Source organism: Hibiscus syriacus, unplaced genomic scaffold (genome assembly GCF_006381635.1).
Source record: "Hibiscus syriacus cultivar Baekdansim isolate YM2019G1 unplaced genomic scaffold, ASM638163v2 tig00110716_pilon, whole genome shotgun sequence".
Taxonomy (NCBI): Eukaryota; Viridiplantae; Streptophyta; class Magnoliopsida; order Malvales; family Malvaceae; genus Hibiscus; species Hibiscus syriacus.
In genome coordinates, this window is record NW_024062835.1 from 1,548,373 (window position 1) to 1,565,468 (window position 17,096).

At 33.8% G+C, this 17,096-nt stretch overlaps 1 pseudogene; it reads right to left on the bottom strand.

Moving 5' to 3' along the window:
* Window positions 1-46: 46 nt before the first annotated feature.
* Window positions 47-3,050, bottom strand: LOC120138948 (annotated as a pseudogene).
* Between the last annotated feature and the right edge of the window lie 14,046 nt (window positions 3,051-17,096).

A 17,096-nucleotide genomic window follows, 5' to 3' on the forward strand; every position in this document is an offset into this window, starting at 1 on the left:
ACAATAGATGGTTATGAATATTCCATTAACGGTAACAGCTTACTTGTGTGAATAATGAAGGGAACTTCCATTTCCAATAATACCTGTACAACGTGGGAGAAAAAAGTGATTTCGAAAGGAGCTATTTACATCAATTGTATATACGAATTCTTACCAGGCTAATACAATTACTTGGCTAATACCATTGCTTAAGAATCCAAAAAGGTTTTCGTAGGAGATGACAGCATTGTCAATAGGATTGTGTCCTTGTATGATGTCATTTTGACCATTGAAAATTGCAACCAGGGTGGTTAATTTCTAAATCCACAGCGCAAAATTCAGTGAAGATAATCATGTATGTTAGTCGTGTCAGCATGATCAAAAGGCTCTACAGAGGTGGTTAGCAGTCAAGTTAGATGAACATTGCTGCTCTATAGGTCCCGGTGGAGTACAAAGTCGGCTCCTCTTTGGTTCAGATATCCTCACATGGGAAATTGCGACGGCAAGCACATCCACCATACCATTTTCATCTTGTTCCTCAGACTTGCAGCTTGAACTGTTTGATGATAAGATCGACTGTGAATGCTGAGTATGAGGGTGATCATCCATCCTAAACACACACTCGGATCTGGGAGAATTGAATTTTTGGACAGATAGTTCTACTGAGCTCTTCAACTTTGATCTCATGTAGAATGTCCTTAATGAGTGCTCAGTGTAGAACAATATCCATGAATGCCCTGACATTTCACAATTCAGAAAAAGCAGAAAGAGAAACGTCAAAGTTAAAAGCCTTTTCTGATTTGAAGTCCGAAGGTAAAATTTAAACTAAATTTTTGGGGGAAAGAACATAAAAAGTTCCATATAAATCGAGGCAGTGTGTGTGTGTGTAAAACAAGATTCAGAAGCAATTCTAAGCAAAACTCATGTAAAAATAGATGAATGGACTACGTTTATGATGGCTCACGAACTGTATATGTATGTGTGTATGTATATAATTAGCAAAACTAAATGATATACATTTAACTGCAGAATACAGAGAAGAGAGAGTTGGGGCTTTACCTAGTACTTCATCGGCAGTTATTCTTGATGAGACGTCCCTAGTCAGCATTCTTAACAGATCACGTGCAGGTTTAGATACAGACTCCCATATCCCTGAGTGAAAATCCAAGCTTACGTTCTTGATGGCCTCAAATACTTCCTTCAAGGAGTCTCCTTGAAATGGAAGGACGCCGACCAAAAGTGCATGTACAGCACACCAGCACTCCATATCAACTTTCTCAGTAATCTCCCAAAAGTACTCAGGCGCAACATAAGCCGGACTTCCAGCCAAACCAGACAAAGTCTGACCTGTAGAAAATAGTAATTTGTCACTTACATGCATTAGACACAAGCTAATAGAAAATATAAACATATTTGGATACAGAAAGGATAATGTGTAAAAGGAGGATAACTCAAATTCTTTCATATATGTGTGCATGAAAACATTCAATCATTATGATGTTTTCATATTTGATAAACATATAAACATTTGGAACTTAAATATGCCAATATCAAAATTATGATGTTTCATTTTTAAAAACATTAGGAGCATAAACATAACCCCACATCTCCAAACATTTCATATTGAGTTGCAAATATAATAAACAAAGTGAGAATTTATAAGATTCAAGGTAATCTTTCTTAGATGGCAGATACTCACCGTTTGAGATTCTCATGGCAAGACCAAAATCAGCTAGCTTTATCTTTCCTGCTGTTGTGAGGAGAACGTTTTCAGGCTTCAAATCTCTATGCACAACTCCCATCTCATGACAGTACTTAATGACTAACATCACATCTTTGAAAATATTAGCTGCACGGTGCTCTGAATATTGTCCCTCCGCCATTTGGTCAATCAATCGACCTCCAGAGCACAACTCCATTACGATATGAAAACAATCTGGTTCCTCATACACTGCCTGCAACGTCACCACCCCGGGATGACCAGATAAATGCTGCATTATCTCTACTTCTCTGTGAACTGTTTCCTCTCCCTTATGCAAGGTTTTACATGCAAACTCTACTCCAGTCGTCCTAGACCTACACAACCAAACTAACCCAAATTTTCCCTGCCCGATCGGGTTACCTTTAACATAATCATCCTCAATCTTTTTCTTCCTACTAATTTGTGTAATTACCTCAATGCACCTTATCTTCCTCTTAAGACCTCTTCCCGGAGGTACCAAAGAGGAGGTACCAAAGAGGAGGCACCACAAGGTGGGGCAGTGGCAACACCAGCAAGTCTACTTTTACATGAACCAATGGGAAGTATATCCACATCTTCTTTACACCTCTTTTTAATCCTGGCATAATCTTCCAAGGAATAATGGGACCTAATATTAGATGATCGGGAGTCACAAGTGGGTGCAAAATTGTTGGTTACCTCCGGAGATACACTGGTTTCACTTCCCTTCCTCTTCTTTCTCATCTAGTCAATTATCAATATAAACAAACTTATCTAAAACTAGATCTTAGGCACATTGATGTTTCAGAAATAAAAAAGAAAAACGAAAACAACAAATTTTATTGCCCAGGATCTTCTGCTTTCCTTTCCTGTAAATCTAGAACGAAAACAAATGGATATAAACATGAAATACAGACAAAAGCAAATAATACATCATTTATACAAGTAAATTAGTAATCCATAAAAAATTGTGACCAAATTAAGCGAAGGAATTAAGAATCTGAAATAATATAATTAAAACGAAAAATACATTAAAAAGGAAAATCAAGAAACCAAATCCTATTTTCTTTTTCATAGGAATCTCATGGGGGCCAGTTAGAACCTAAGATCAAATTCCTACTAGTCTGCCATCATTCAAAAAAATTCAACAAAATCATAAAAAAAACCCAGAAAATTAAGGGCGAAGAACGAACCTGCAACCAAGGCCAGAAATTCCAGACTCCAACAAAATGAAGACCCCGGTTGAAAAATGGTAAAGAAAGGAAGGAAAGAAGTGGAACTAGATAATGTACATAATTGGGAGAATTCCGGGAGAGAAATTCGGAGGATCAAATCGGAAAACCAAGAAATTTCCGGGTCATGAGACATAGGGTTAGAGCTGGGTATATGGGCTCAGACATGTGAGCTACCCGTTTAACCCGCGGCTCGTACGGACTTCGGGCCTCAAATATTAAAGCTCGTTTAAATTGATGGTTTTTTAATCCGGACTGTTAAATTCATGGATTTAATGGGTATAACCGCAGGTAGCCCGCGAAGCCCGTAATAGTCTGCTTAATTTAAAATTTATAAAATTTTAAAAAAAATAAACTTAAAGAATTTTATAGAAAAAGAAAATAAATTACCTATAAATATGATGTTACTTATAACTATTGTAGTTCTTAAATTTATTAGGGCGTTTATCATAATTGTACTGCTGCTTGATATTTTTTTTTCATTTACAATATATCAAATTATTCTTCATTTTAAAAAATAAAAATTAAAAGATTTATATAATATTTTAGTCTTATAAAATTTACATCATTATCACTTTTATTTAAAGATTTTTTTATTTAATTTGAACATTTATTTTTTTCATGAAGTATGTTATCAATTTCGTTCTTTAATTATAAAAAGTCACGTGATATTCTAATAATATATCACATAACACGTAATATTTGTATTAAAAATAAGAAAGAAAAAAAAGAAAAAAATTAAAAACATACTTTTTAACTTTTAAAGGCTTTTACAAAAGAAAATTTGAGTTTAACATATATTATATTCAATGTGATATTCTAAATGTCATATTTCTAATATGTCACATAATATTTTTTGGAATAAAAAATATATTAATATATTTTATGTAAAGAAAATTCAAGAACCAAACAAAAAGGTAGCAAAATTGAAACTTGGCAAGAGAAGGTCAAATTTGATGATCTGTTCAGTTGTTTCAGAAAATTGGATATGCTGCATCAAACACTTCTTAATTAATCAAACCTCCATGATTTATACATTTTATATCGTTTCTGATTGTTCTATTTTATATGTAAAATAAAATAAATATATTTTGTAACACCCTCAGACCGATTCGGATCGGGTAACCCAATCCGATCTGGAGTGTCACATTAGGGCCACTGAAGCGACCCACTGTAAAAATAGCGTAAAATTTAAAACTTTTATTAAAACATGTAACTTATAAATGATTTATCAGTATGCAGAGATAAAACATATTTTCAGACTTGTATATAAAACAAAATACAATTACATGCCCCCTAATCACATGTACCATACTCTGCAACAACGCCGGAAAAACTCCCATACTGATGTCGATAGCTGCACTGGTACAATTCTTTTAACCTGCAATGTTGAGTAATAGAGTGAGCTTCGGAAAGCTCAGTAATACAGAACTACAAGATGATGCTGAAGAACGTGCAAATACAGGTAAACATACATTTCCTTATTGGTTCAGATATCTATAGATTTTTAGGCTGAGTTGAGGTCCATTGATATCGCAGGTAGTAACAGATAATATTTATTTCAGATGGAAATATTTCGGATGTCTAGGTTCAGGAGATCAGAATAGGTTTTCTAGTATGTTCCCGTAAAACCAATAAAAAGATACAGATATTTTAAAACATATATATATATACCCCCATCCGTTCACATCATAAATGTGTAGGTTCCCCAGAACCATACACCCAATCGCACATGCCATTTAGACCCTAAGCACAAAGCCGAGGAGTCTACAAATAATCTTCCTCCAACAATAAACCCCCAGATAAAACATTTCTCCGTCGGTAAACGGAGATATCAAAAATCAAAACATAATTCAGATCAGATATCAGAAAAGAATCCAGGTTAGGAATCAGAACAGATTTCAGATCAGATGTCAAAACAGAATTCAAATCAGAAATCAGATAAAATATTCATATAAGTATGGAACACAGTAGAGTTTCCAGATTTATCAAAGACTTCTCCAAGATTTCTAATTCAACAAAACCAACCCTTTGTGTTTGATGAGTTATGCCTCGGCATGTTCACTGAGCTGAAGCAACGATTGATCTCGGCACCTATTGTAGTTCCTCCCAATTGGACATCACCATTTGAGCTGATGTGTGATGCAAGCGATTATGTCGTATGAGCTGTTTTGGGGCAACGCCGAGGTAAACTTTTTCATGTTATTTATTATTCTAGCCGTACTTTGAATGAAGCACAATTTAACTACACCACCACTGAGAAAGAATTACTTGCCGTGGTATTTGCTTTTGATAAATTTAGACCATACGTAATAGGCACTAAAGTTATTGTTCACACTGATCATTCGGCTATAAAATACTTAGTGAACAAAAAGGATGCAAAGCCTAGACTTATTAGGTAGATCTTACTTTTGCAAGAATTCGACTTAGAGGTGGTAGATAGAAATGAAATGAAAATCAAGTTGTTGATCACTTATCTAGGCTAGAAAACAATTATGAACGCCATGACATTGTAGATATTCAAGAGGAATTTTCTGATGAGAAAATTTTATATGCCACGACAATCCCGTGGTACACTGACCTTGTTAATTTCTTGTTAGTGGAATATTGCCTTTTGATTTGAATAGCCAGGCTAAAAAGAAGTTCAAGCACGATGCAAGGCACTATTTTTGGGATGAACCATATTTTTTTAAGCATTGTGTCGATCAGCTTATTAGACGATGTGTACCTGAAGAAGAACAAAGTGAAATTCTATACCATTGTCATTCAGCCCCATATAGAGGCCATTTTGGTGGAGCAAGGACTGCTGCTAAGGTCTTGCAATCAGGCTTTTATTGGCCAACTATGTTTTATAGATGCTCAAGCATTTTACAAATCTTGTAATCAATGCCAGCGGACTGGAAACATATCTAGAAGACATGAAATGCCACTGCAAAATATTCTGGAAATAGAGCTGTTTGATGTATGGGGCATCGATTTCATGAGACCATTCTCATCTTTTGGAGGAAATCTATATATCTTGCTTACTGTGGATTACGTATCAAAGTAGGTGGAAGCAATAGCAACATCAATGGATAACTCTAAAACCGTACTCAAGTTTTTGCACAAGTTTATTTTCATTCGGTTTGGAGTACCTCGTGCTATTATTAGTGATGAAGGAACTCACTTTGATAACAAGTTGATTGCCAAGGCATTGAGGAGATATGGAGTTCGACATAAGATTGCCACGACATATCATCCGCAGACAAATGGACAAAAAAAGTTGGATGAAGCACTTTAGGCGTATAGAACAGCGTTCAAAACTCCTTTGGGTTGTCACCATTCAAGCTAGTGTATGGGAAAGCTTGTCATATCCCGGTTGAACTTGAACATAAGGCGTATTGGGCCATCAAGAAATTGAATTTTGATGCTCAACTAGCTGGGGAGCAGAGATTACTGAAACTTAATGAAATGAAAGAGTTTAGAGCACAAGCATATGAGAATTCTCAGATATACAAGGAGAAAACCAAGAAGTGAAATGACCAAAAACTAATGCCACGACATTTTCATAAGGCCAACAAGTATTACTTTATAACTTCAGACCTAAACTTTTTCCTGGGAAGCTCAAATCTCGATGGTCAGGGCCATTTGAGGTGCATTATGTCTATCCCCATGGAGCTGTTGACATCAATAATATAGATGAAATGATCTTCAAAGTCAATGGCCAGCATCTGAAAGCCTATACTGGAGTTCCACCATCGAACAACAAGGTATTTTTGCATCTACACGATATTAAATAGTGCCTAGAGGAGAACCACATTTTGATGCCACAACATTGAATTTGCGACTGTGCATAAATAAAAAATTTAATCTTTCCTTTATTTTAATTTTTAATTTTTATTTTCTATTATTTTATTTTGTAGATAATTTTTTATTTGATTTGTAGGGATCACAGTACTGCAAGCCATGCAGGGAGCGGTTACCAAAGGGAAGAAAGGACAAGCCATTAATTGGGGAAGATATTCTTTTTGATTTGTTTCTTTTTTCTTTTATTTTAATTCTGATTTTTACTGTTCTCTCTCCACTGTTTTGTCCCATCATCATCATTACTTTTGCAAGTTATTTTTCCTTCCCCATACACGCATTAACCCCCCACCCACTCATTTCTTTTAACCATCCTATCACTCAATTTCCTCTCAATTGTTTTTTTACTTTTTCTATTTCTCTTTCATTTTTAACTTTACCCATTTCTCTCTCATTTTTTTAACTTTTTCTTTTTCTCTTTCATTTGTAACTTTTTCTTTTTCTCTTTCATTTCTTCATCTTCTTCCTTCATTTTCCCTATAGCCGAAAATCCTTCAAGCCTTCAAATCTCTCAAAGTTACTTCATTTTTCATTTTTCTTGCTTCACAAATATTGGAAAAAATAGTGCGCTCCAGACCAACCGCAATCGAAGCTTCCACTTTGCAACAGTTCAAAAATGTTGAAGCCAAATCTCGATTTCAAAATTTCAAGAACAGAAAAATCTTCTTTGAGTTGGGTTTTATTTTTACCGATAAAGTTCACCGTGGCTTTGGACCGGATGTGATGGACATTATTACTCCGCACAGATGGAAGAAGTTTGCAAAACATCTGGGTTCGGTGAATGCTTCACTGGTTAAGGAGTTCTACGCCAACATCTCTAAGCCAAACCAACACTCCATTTTCGTACGAGGTAAGCACGTCCGTTTTACACCCTCTGCGATTAATAGGTATTTTCATTTGTAGGATGTTGAGGACCAACATGCCAAGTTAGAAAATGAGGCTGATAGCACCACTTATGACGAGATCTTGGAGGACTTGTGCTTCGCCAACACCATATGGAATGGTCGCCAAGCCAATCAATATTCGGTCAACTGTGAACGTCTACAACCGCACGCCAAGTTATGGAACCATTTCCTCAAACACAAGCTCATGCCTACATCACACAATACGACTGTATCGCTTTCTCGTTTAATACTTTTACACTCGATCATGCTAGCTCTTCCTATTGGGGTGGGTCAAATCATTGTTCATCAAGTTCATGAGTGTTTAGGTAAAAAGGCAAGTGCTTTAGTGTTACCTAATTTAATGACTGCTTTGTGTCGTAAGAAAAAGGTTAATGAGAATGCTTTTGATGAGATTTTACCTGGAATTTCGGGCATAACTAGGGCTAGATTACCACTGTTATTGGGACTTGAAAATCCTAAATCTAAGGACCCTACTCATGAGCAGTCTATAGGTACTGAACAATCAAATGTCGAGGCAAGGTTTGTTGCTCTCGAGGAAGTTGTGACGCAGACGCAGACGCACTTACATGCTTTACATGGTGACATTCGTAATTTCTTTGGTTATGTGAAGTAGAGAGATACTGTGGTGAAAGCGATGTTACAAGAGATCCTTCCCCCACATTCAACAGAATTTCCCAGGCTTTCCAGATGAAATTATTGGCTTTGAAATGGTTCGAAATACTTTGTAAAATTGTTTTGAAATTATTTTAAGATTAAAACTTAATTTTACACTTGAGTAAGGATTACAAATGACATTTGAAAGATTTGGAGTAATATTTTGATATTCGAATAATTATATCGAATATACTTAGAAAATCTTTTGGAAAATCTTAAAATTCATTTAACTTAATTTGTTATATCGAAATATCAAAATGTATTCAACAAAATCTCTAAAACTTTCTTTGGTTGTGATCTTTCAAGAATATAAGTTTTCTCTTGTTGTAAAAACTCTTTGACAAGGATAGGAGTAAAAATAGTTAACCTATTTTTTGGGGGATCACTACCTCTTTATATAGGTTGAATATGTCAATCTTTTAAGTATTTATAATTCCGCCCCTCGTCAAATTAGAAATACAACTTATGATATCTACACTTTATTTCCATGACACTTTAATACACATGACACATGTAACATAATTGGTCACTTAATTTTGTTTCATACTTTATGATAGCATTGTAAATTATACATGTGTCCATAATTATCAATTTTTATCCAACAATCTCTCACTTGGGAAAAATATGTTTCCTGACAAATGTACAACCTCATGAGCTCAAAATTTGCTATCATATAATAGGTATTCTATAAATCTCGTCCATAAACAATATCCATATAGGATCAAAGTGCTCTTCGTCGTAACAATAATGACTAGACCCATCAATGGTCATGTATACAAACACAGTCAAATGACAAAGATTAATCATGGAGAATAGCATGGAAACTACATGCAACGTGACCAAACATGTATATTTTCAACTGGTCATCTTTAAACATTAATGAGATCAACATTTTCCAAAACTAGAGTGTGGATAAACCAAAACAAACTTTATTTCTGCAGAAAATAACCTTAAAATAAATACTCTTAAACTGAAGTAACTGAAATTATGTCTACAAAAAATGAGCATTAATATTACAAACTCCCACTTGTCATAACCGATTTTTGGTGGGAAGAACGATCCGACGTTCTGGAAAATAAAGAAATTGATAAAATGATTGGAGTCGCCACCCATCATTTTTAAGGTGAGATTGGAACACCTAAACTCAGGTAATTATAATAAAACATTTTATTTTATAAAAAATACCAATTTTGGTTTGTGAAATTAGAAATAGGGTTCAGGAGTCAATTATACATGGGGAAGGATTAGCACCCCCACAGCACCCAAAATTGGTACATAGTCAATTACCCAATATTTTAAAATTAGAAATTTTGAGTTCAGAATTTTATTTAATTTAGAAATCACTATGTATGCAAAGTTTAAAAAGGATGTCGATTTACCAAGAGTAATAACGACCACCCCAAGAAAAAACGAAATGCAATCAAACAATTGGTTATGGAACTTATTTGTACTAAAGGGATTAATTAAGTGATTCTCTCTAACTTAAAGGATCAAATTATGAAATTTAAAGAACGTAGGGGATTGAAACTAAAAAAAATGTAGGCTCTAAGATTAATCCTAGTTATTTTTTAGTAAATTATTGAATCGAATAGTCAAAATGGAACCTCAAGCATAAGCGAGGACCAAATCAAAAATTCTCCTAGATAAAAGGACTAGGTGTGAAATTGAACCTATAATGGAATCTTTAAAAATTAACTTAATCAATTTTAACTAATTATTCAATTTGAATAATTAAAATGAAACCTCGATCGAAAGCGATGACCAAATTAAAAATTTCCCTAATTTAAGGACTAAGTTAGAAATTAAGCCTAAAATGGAAGCTCTAATATTAATCCTGATTAATTTTAGTCAATTATGTGATTCGAATAATGAAAATGGAACCTTGATCAAAAGCGAGGATCGAATTAAAAATTCATCTAAATTTAAGGACTAAGTTTGAAATTAAACCTAAAATGGAGGTTCTAATATTAATCCTAATTAATTTTAATCAATTATGTGATTCGAATAATTAAAATAGAACCTCGAGCAAAAATAAGGATTAAATTAAAAACTCCTAATTTTAAGGACTAAATTTGAAATTAAGCCTAAAATGGAGACTCTAATTATTAACCTAGTCAATTTTAACCAATTATTTGATTCGAATAATTAAAATGGAACCTCGAGCAAAAGCGAGGACCAAATTAAAAATTCCCTAATATAAGGACTAAGTTTGAAACTAGGCCTAAAGTGAAGGCTCTAATATCAATCCTAATTAATTTTAATCAATTATGTGATTATTCATCTAAATTAAAAAGCCTCTAGGGTCCAAATCAAAAGGAATCTAAATTTAAAGAGTAAATTTAAGGATAAGGTAATCTAAATTAGGACCAAAATGTGATAAGTCTAAATCTATGATTTAATCTAAAAACCTAAATAAGCTATCAAGGACCAAGTTAAACTAAATTAAAATTGGCAAGCAAAAAAATTAAAGACAATTAACAAACATAAATGGTTAAATTAAAATAATTTTAAAATACATAGCCAAAATAAAAAAAAATATAGTGAATAAATTGAAATAAAAACAAAATATAAAGTCCAAACAACAAGAAATTAAAGCTGGAAAATAAAGGACTAAAATGAAAATATTGATAATTTAAGGAAAAAAATGAAATAAAAAAATTTAAATGGAAAAATTTAAATAATGAAAAAAATTAATTAATCGAATAAAATTATGAGTTAGTGGTTAATATTTTTAATTGTTACCCGGACCATTAATAATGCGAATCATACCCCAGGGCAGGTTATCGCGGGGTCATAATAATTCAAATATATTTTAAAAGTTAGATGTTAGAAGTTAGAAAATTAACAGGTTAGCGAAATAAAATTTTACTCAGACAATAAATAACTCTCATCATACCCCAGGGAGGGTCATCGCGAGGTCATATCAAATATTCAAATATTAATATTTTAATTGGTAGGGACTAAAATTAAATAAAATGCAGAAACAATAAGAAAATCATAAATAATCAGTGACTAAAAATGAATAAATTGAAACTACCATGTCAAAATCATAATAAAATGACAAAACAAAACCAAACAATGAAAAAAAATGAAACAATCTAAAGATCAGTGGCTAATATTAGACAAATTAGAGTAATAACGATGACTAAATTGAAATAAATGAGAAAAAGAGGTTAAAGTCAGAATAAACAAACAAAACGAGACTGCTAGTTACTAAAATGTAAGAAAACAACAAAGTTACAAGGATCTAAGTTGGGATTTACCCACAACTCAAGCTATATACATATTTTTAGCTATATTTGGCTAAAAGCTAACATAGCCACTAAAAAACACTTCCCTCTTTTCATTTTTTCACTCAACCAAAATACCCCCCTCTTCTATACTCGGCCCAGAAACCGAAAGAGCCTCAAGCCACCGCCAACCACCATGCCTTGGTGGCTATCCACTACCATGACAGCCGCCTAACAGTCGAAAAGGCAAGCAAAGGTCTAAAACGCCCTAACAAACTCCTAAAACGTATAACCCGAAACCCAAACACCTAAAACCACTACGAGCCGACCACCTATGCTCCGGCCACCAACATCGGTGGGCTGTAACATGAACCTAATAAACCTAAAAAAATCCCCCCAAAAGAAGATCTAAAGCCCCGATATGGGGCCAAACCTCCAAAACTGATAGCCCTTACTCGCCCGAAGCCTAAAATCCTCACTCTCCGATGACATAGACTCCGACGAGGAGCCTAAACGAACAAGGTAAAAATCTCACTTCACTCCATCTGTTTTCCTTTCTTAAAACTCACATGCACACACAAAATAAAAAACAAAAAATAAGAAAACCAATAATACATTTCAAAAGGAAATGTTTTGCCTTTGTTTTTGCTTTTTTGATTTCTCGTAGGTAATATGTTACAATAGTGCTTCTTGGGTTTTATATCACCCTTTTTTACAAGGGTTAAAACAAAAAAAATATTTTTTTTGCTGATTTTCTTTCTTTTATATCTTGCATGGCTGATTCGGGCATCACTGACTGATTTGGCACTAATTTGGGGCTTTGGAGTGCCTCTTGGAGTTGGTGTAGCGAGGGGGTACCACTGATGTCCCATGGAGGTCGTAGGCAAGGGTGGAGCTGGCTGGGATGTGGTCTGGGACCATTGGCATAGCCCGTACGCTCAAGTGTGATGGGTGACTGAAGCGACAACTGCAAAGGGAAATACCCTTTAATATTAGGGTTATTCATAGACCGTTGTATCATCATCAGATCTAACGGTCGCTGGTAGTGGCGACTGACATAGCACTTAGGGTTTCAAAACCCTAACTTGGTTTGAATTGGAACTAATGAGCTCCATTGGTGTTGGGCCAACAAGTTAAATTTTTGATTTTGGGGTTTGGGTTATATTTGGGTTATGTTGTGTATGGGATTTTATGTATTTATTTAGTGTAATATGATTAATCTTGATGTATGTATTTTTATATATTTGGATTTTATTTTGAATGGGTATTGGGTTTAAATACATATATATATTTTGAAATAATAATAATAATAATTATTATTATTATTATAAAAAATGGTGATTACAACTGTCTCTCTTTGCTTGTTGATATGGAACATGAATGGAGTAAAGATTCAAAGCACCATTTTAGGTTTGGATTGTTCAAACACCTGATCTACAAGTTCTCATTTTGAACCCTTCTGTTGGAAATGATGATCTATTGGAAATGATGATCTGCTTTCTTCTGTGATTGATTTGAACAAAAAGTCGAATAAGTTCTTCTCATTATGAAATTTCTCTCTCTCTTCGGACGAGTTCTTCTCATTATGAACTCCTCCATTGAAAATGTTGATCCAACTCCTTTTATGATGAATTTGAGCAAAAGGTTGAACAAGTTCTTTTCATTATGAATTTCTTCTCATTATGAACCCTTCAATTGGAAATGTCGATCCACATCATTCTGTGATGGATTTGAGTAAAAGGTCAAAAAAGTTCTTCTCATTATAAACTTATTCTCCCTCTTCGGATGAGTTCTTCTCATTATGAACCTTTCTATTGGAAATGTCAATCCACCTCATTCTGTGATGGATTTGAGCAAAAGGTCAAACATGTTCTTCTCATTATGAACTTCTTCTCCCTCTTCGAACGAGTTCTTATTATGAACCCTTCTATTGTAAATGTCGGTCCACCTCCTTCTGTGATAGATTTGAATCTGTAAAAAGGTTATCATATGTTAATAATAGTTGTGTAAATATCCAAAGGTAATGACCTGAAGGACTTCAATTCTCTACTAAGATATACTTCTTTCAAAAGTGAGAATGTGAATTAACCTTTTGCTGAAATCTTCTTCTTCAAGCTAAAATGGATTGTAATCTTTGCTGACTTGTTGATACCCTGTCAAGAGTTCAAAATTGATAGAATGAATGTGTATGCTCCTATTTTTTGCAAATGCCTAAATATGGATGCATGATGTTATTTTAATATTGTGAGCTCATTTGTTCTTGTAAATCATCGTTTCATTCTCTTTCCTGAATCTTTATCTTCAAAGAGCTTTCATATTTGCTTTTCGATTGGATTTGACTTGCTTTTCGCATTTTCTCCGGGTTTCTACCCCATAGGCACTAAACTTTAGATTTCTTTTCTCAAAGCACATTTAAGGTTTTATTTGCTGGGGATTTCTTTTTATTTTTGTTACATTAAATACTTTACTTGTCGTAGATGACCACATTGTGACAAAAACTTACATTTGTAAGTTGAGTTGATATCATTTTACTGCCTTTTTCATATTTTGGCTTGTAGACATCTTTGTTTGGCGTGCTTTGTCATACATTTTTTCAACAATGATCATATGTGTTGACATTATGTCTCACTTTGAATTTCCTGCACTTAAAAGGGTTATCTTAAAGCAATACCAATAAATCTTTTGTTTATCTTGAAGCTATATTAATCCACTTATAAAATACTTATAAAAAGAATGAAATTGAAGCTTGAAATGATGAACTTGGAATTTATTGATAAATATATGAAAATTTGTACAATCATGGCAATCATAGGAATGGGAAAAATCTAGAAATTATAGTCAGATGCCCCAACAATCACTAGAATTAGTATTCCTGAACCAATCAACTTGATACAATATGGAACACTAAGGTAAGATTCTATCTGGAAGATCTCAAATGTTGCCAAAATATTTGTAGATGTGAAGTTCCTCTGAAAATACTAGGCTCTCGAGAGACTTTAATTTCCAGATGCCTAATATTAAAATACATTTGAGCCACCCTTTCAGGTTTTCAACTCAAATCATTCCTTTAGTTTCAAGCCGATCTTTGTGGATTTTCGTCTTGAACTCCTTTTTAATTTTCCTTCTTTTTTCTTTTTTTCCTTTTTTCCTTATATTTTTTCTCTTTTAAGCGTAGTATTTCTTGACATAGTATGAATTTACTGGATTTCTCAACTCCTCTCCATCTATCTCTACCACAATCAACGCTCCATTAGAAAATTACTTTTTAACAATGTAAGGCCCTTCCCAATTAGGCATCCATTTCCCATGAAAATCTTTATGAATAGGCAAGATCGTTTTAAGCATTATGTCACTCTCTCAAATGAAATTTCTTGTCACGAGCTTTCATCATTCACTTTTGATACATTTGTCCATGACAAATAGTTTTCAATCTCTTTTCTTCAATGAGGTTCAGCTGATCAAATCGAGCTTGAACCCATTCATCTTCATCCAATTTCAACTCCTTCAAGATTCTAAGAGATGAGATCTTAACTTCAATAGGTAAAACTTCTTCAATCACATAAACTAAAGAGAAAGGTGTTGCCCTGGTAGATGTTCGCACTATAGTTTGATATGCATACAAAGGAAAAAGGTAATTTCTCATGCCAATCCCTATAAGTTTCAGTGGTTTTTGCGATGATTCTCTTAATGTTCTTATTTTCTACTTCAATTTCCCCATTCATCATTGGGCAATAGGTCACTGAATAAGTATGTTTTATTTTGAATTGTGCACAAAGTTTAGTCATCATTTTGTTATTCAAGTTCTATCATTATCTGAGATGATTTTTTATGGCAGCCCATATCGACAAATTATCTCCCTCTTTATAAACTTGCAAACTATAGACCTTGTAAAGCTAGAATAGAAAATATCCCAATAATATCCATATCTCATGATCTTCTTGGCCATAGAGAGGCCATTTGCATGTTTTCCACATATTCCATTTTGCACCTCTTCGATGATACATCTCGCTTCTCTAGCATCAACACATCTGAACAACACTTGATCATTGCCCGTACAATACAAAATCTCTCCATCGAGAATGTACCCGAAAACCATTCTTCTTAGTGTTCTTTTATCAATCTTAGATGCATATTGGGGATAAGTTTGATACTTGATATATTGCAAGATATCATAATACCAAGGATTACCATATGGTTCTTTTTCTATGCTATAATAATGTGTGGGGATTTCAAATACTTGCATTCTGATTGAAATCATATCAACTTTCTTATTTGCTTTAAACATTGCAACCAATGTGGCCAAAACACTTGTCATTTGATTGTCTTATTAAAGGCGATAAGTAAATGTGACCCCTTCAAATTCTTTTATTAGTTCGAGAATCAAATTTATGTATTCTACAAGTTTTAGATCTTCTGTTTCCCATTCTCTCCGTAGTTGATACACAACTAACGAAGAACCTCCATACACCTATAGGATTTTAACTTTTCTCTCCATAGTTACTCTCAATCCCATAATACAAGCTTCATATTCTGTAATATTATTAGTGCAAAAGAACTCCACTCTACTTATAAAAGGATAGTAGATGCTTTCTGGAGAAATTAACATTGCCCCAATTCCTCGTCCCAAAGTATTAGATGCCCCAGCAAAATAAAGCTTCCAAGATTTATTATATGACTCAATTTTTTCTTCAGTAGAGATGGACAACAAGTCCTCATCTAGAAAATTAAAGCTTAGGGACTGATAATAATTTGATGCATGACTTTCTAGAAAATATTCTATGACACTCCCTTTTATTACTTTCTGGCTCACATATATGACGTCAAATTTGGATAACAACATTTTCCATCGATCCAATCTGCTTGTCAAAGTTGACTACTTCATCAAGAACTTTAGAGGATCAATTCTAGATATCAACCAAATAGTATGGTATAACATGTATTGTCTGAGCCTTTACGTAGCCCACACCAAAGCACAACATAACTTTGGAGTGGTGGGTATCATACATCAGAATCAATAAACTTCTTACTCAGATAATAGATGGTTATTTCCTTCCTTCCAGACTCATCATGCTACCCTAGCATACATCCCATTGGATTTTCAAAGATTGTCAGATAGAGAATGGCCAATCAGAAATTAGTTCTATTAGAATAGGAGCATTGTACAAAATATTTCTTAATAATCTCTAAAATTTCTTAACACTCGTCATTCTATATTTTAGGGTTATTCGTTCGAAGTAATTTAAACACTGGATCACATATATCAGTTAATCGAGAAATGAACTGAGATATATAGTTTAGTCTACCTAGAAAACCTCAAACTTCTTTTTATGTACGGGGTGATAGAATATTTTGAATTGCTTTTAATTTTTTAGTATTAATCTCAATTTCTCTTTGACTGACTACAAATCCCAAGAGCTTTCCTGATGTTATGCCAATGGTGCACTTAGCGGGGTTAAGCTTTAATTGATAATTCCTCAATCTTTTGAAAAGCTTTCTTAAATTGTGAATGTGCTCCTCTTCAGTTTAGGATTTG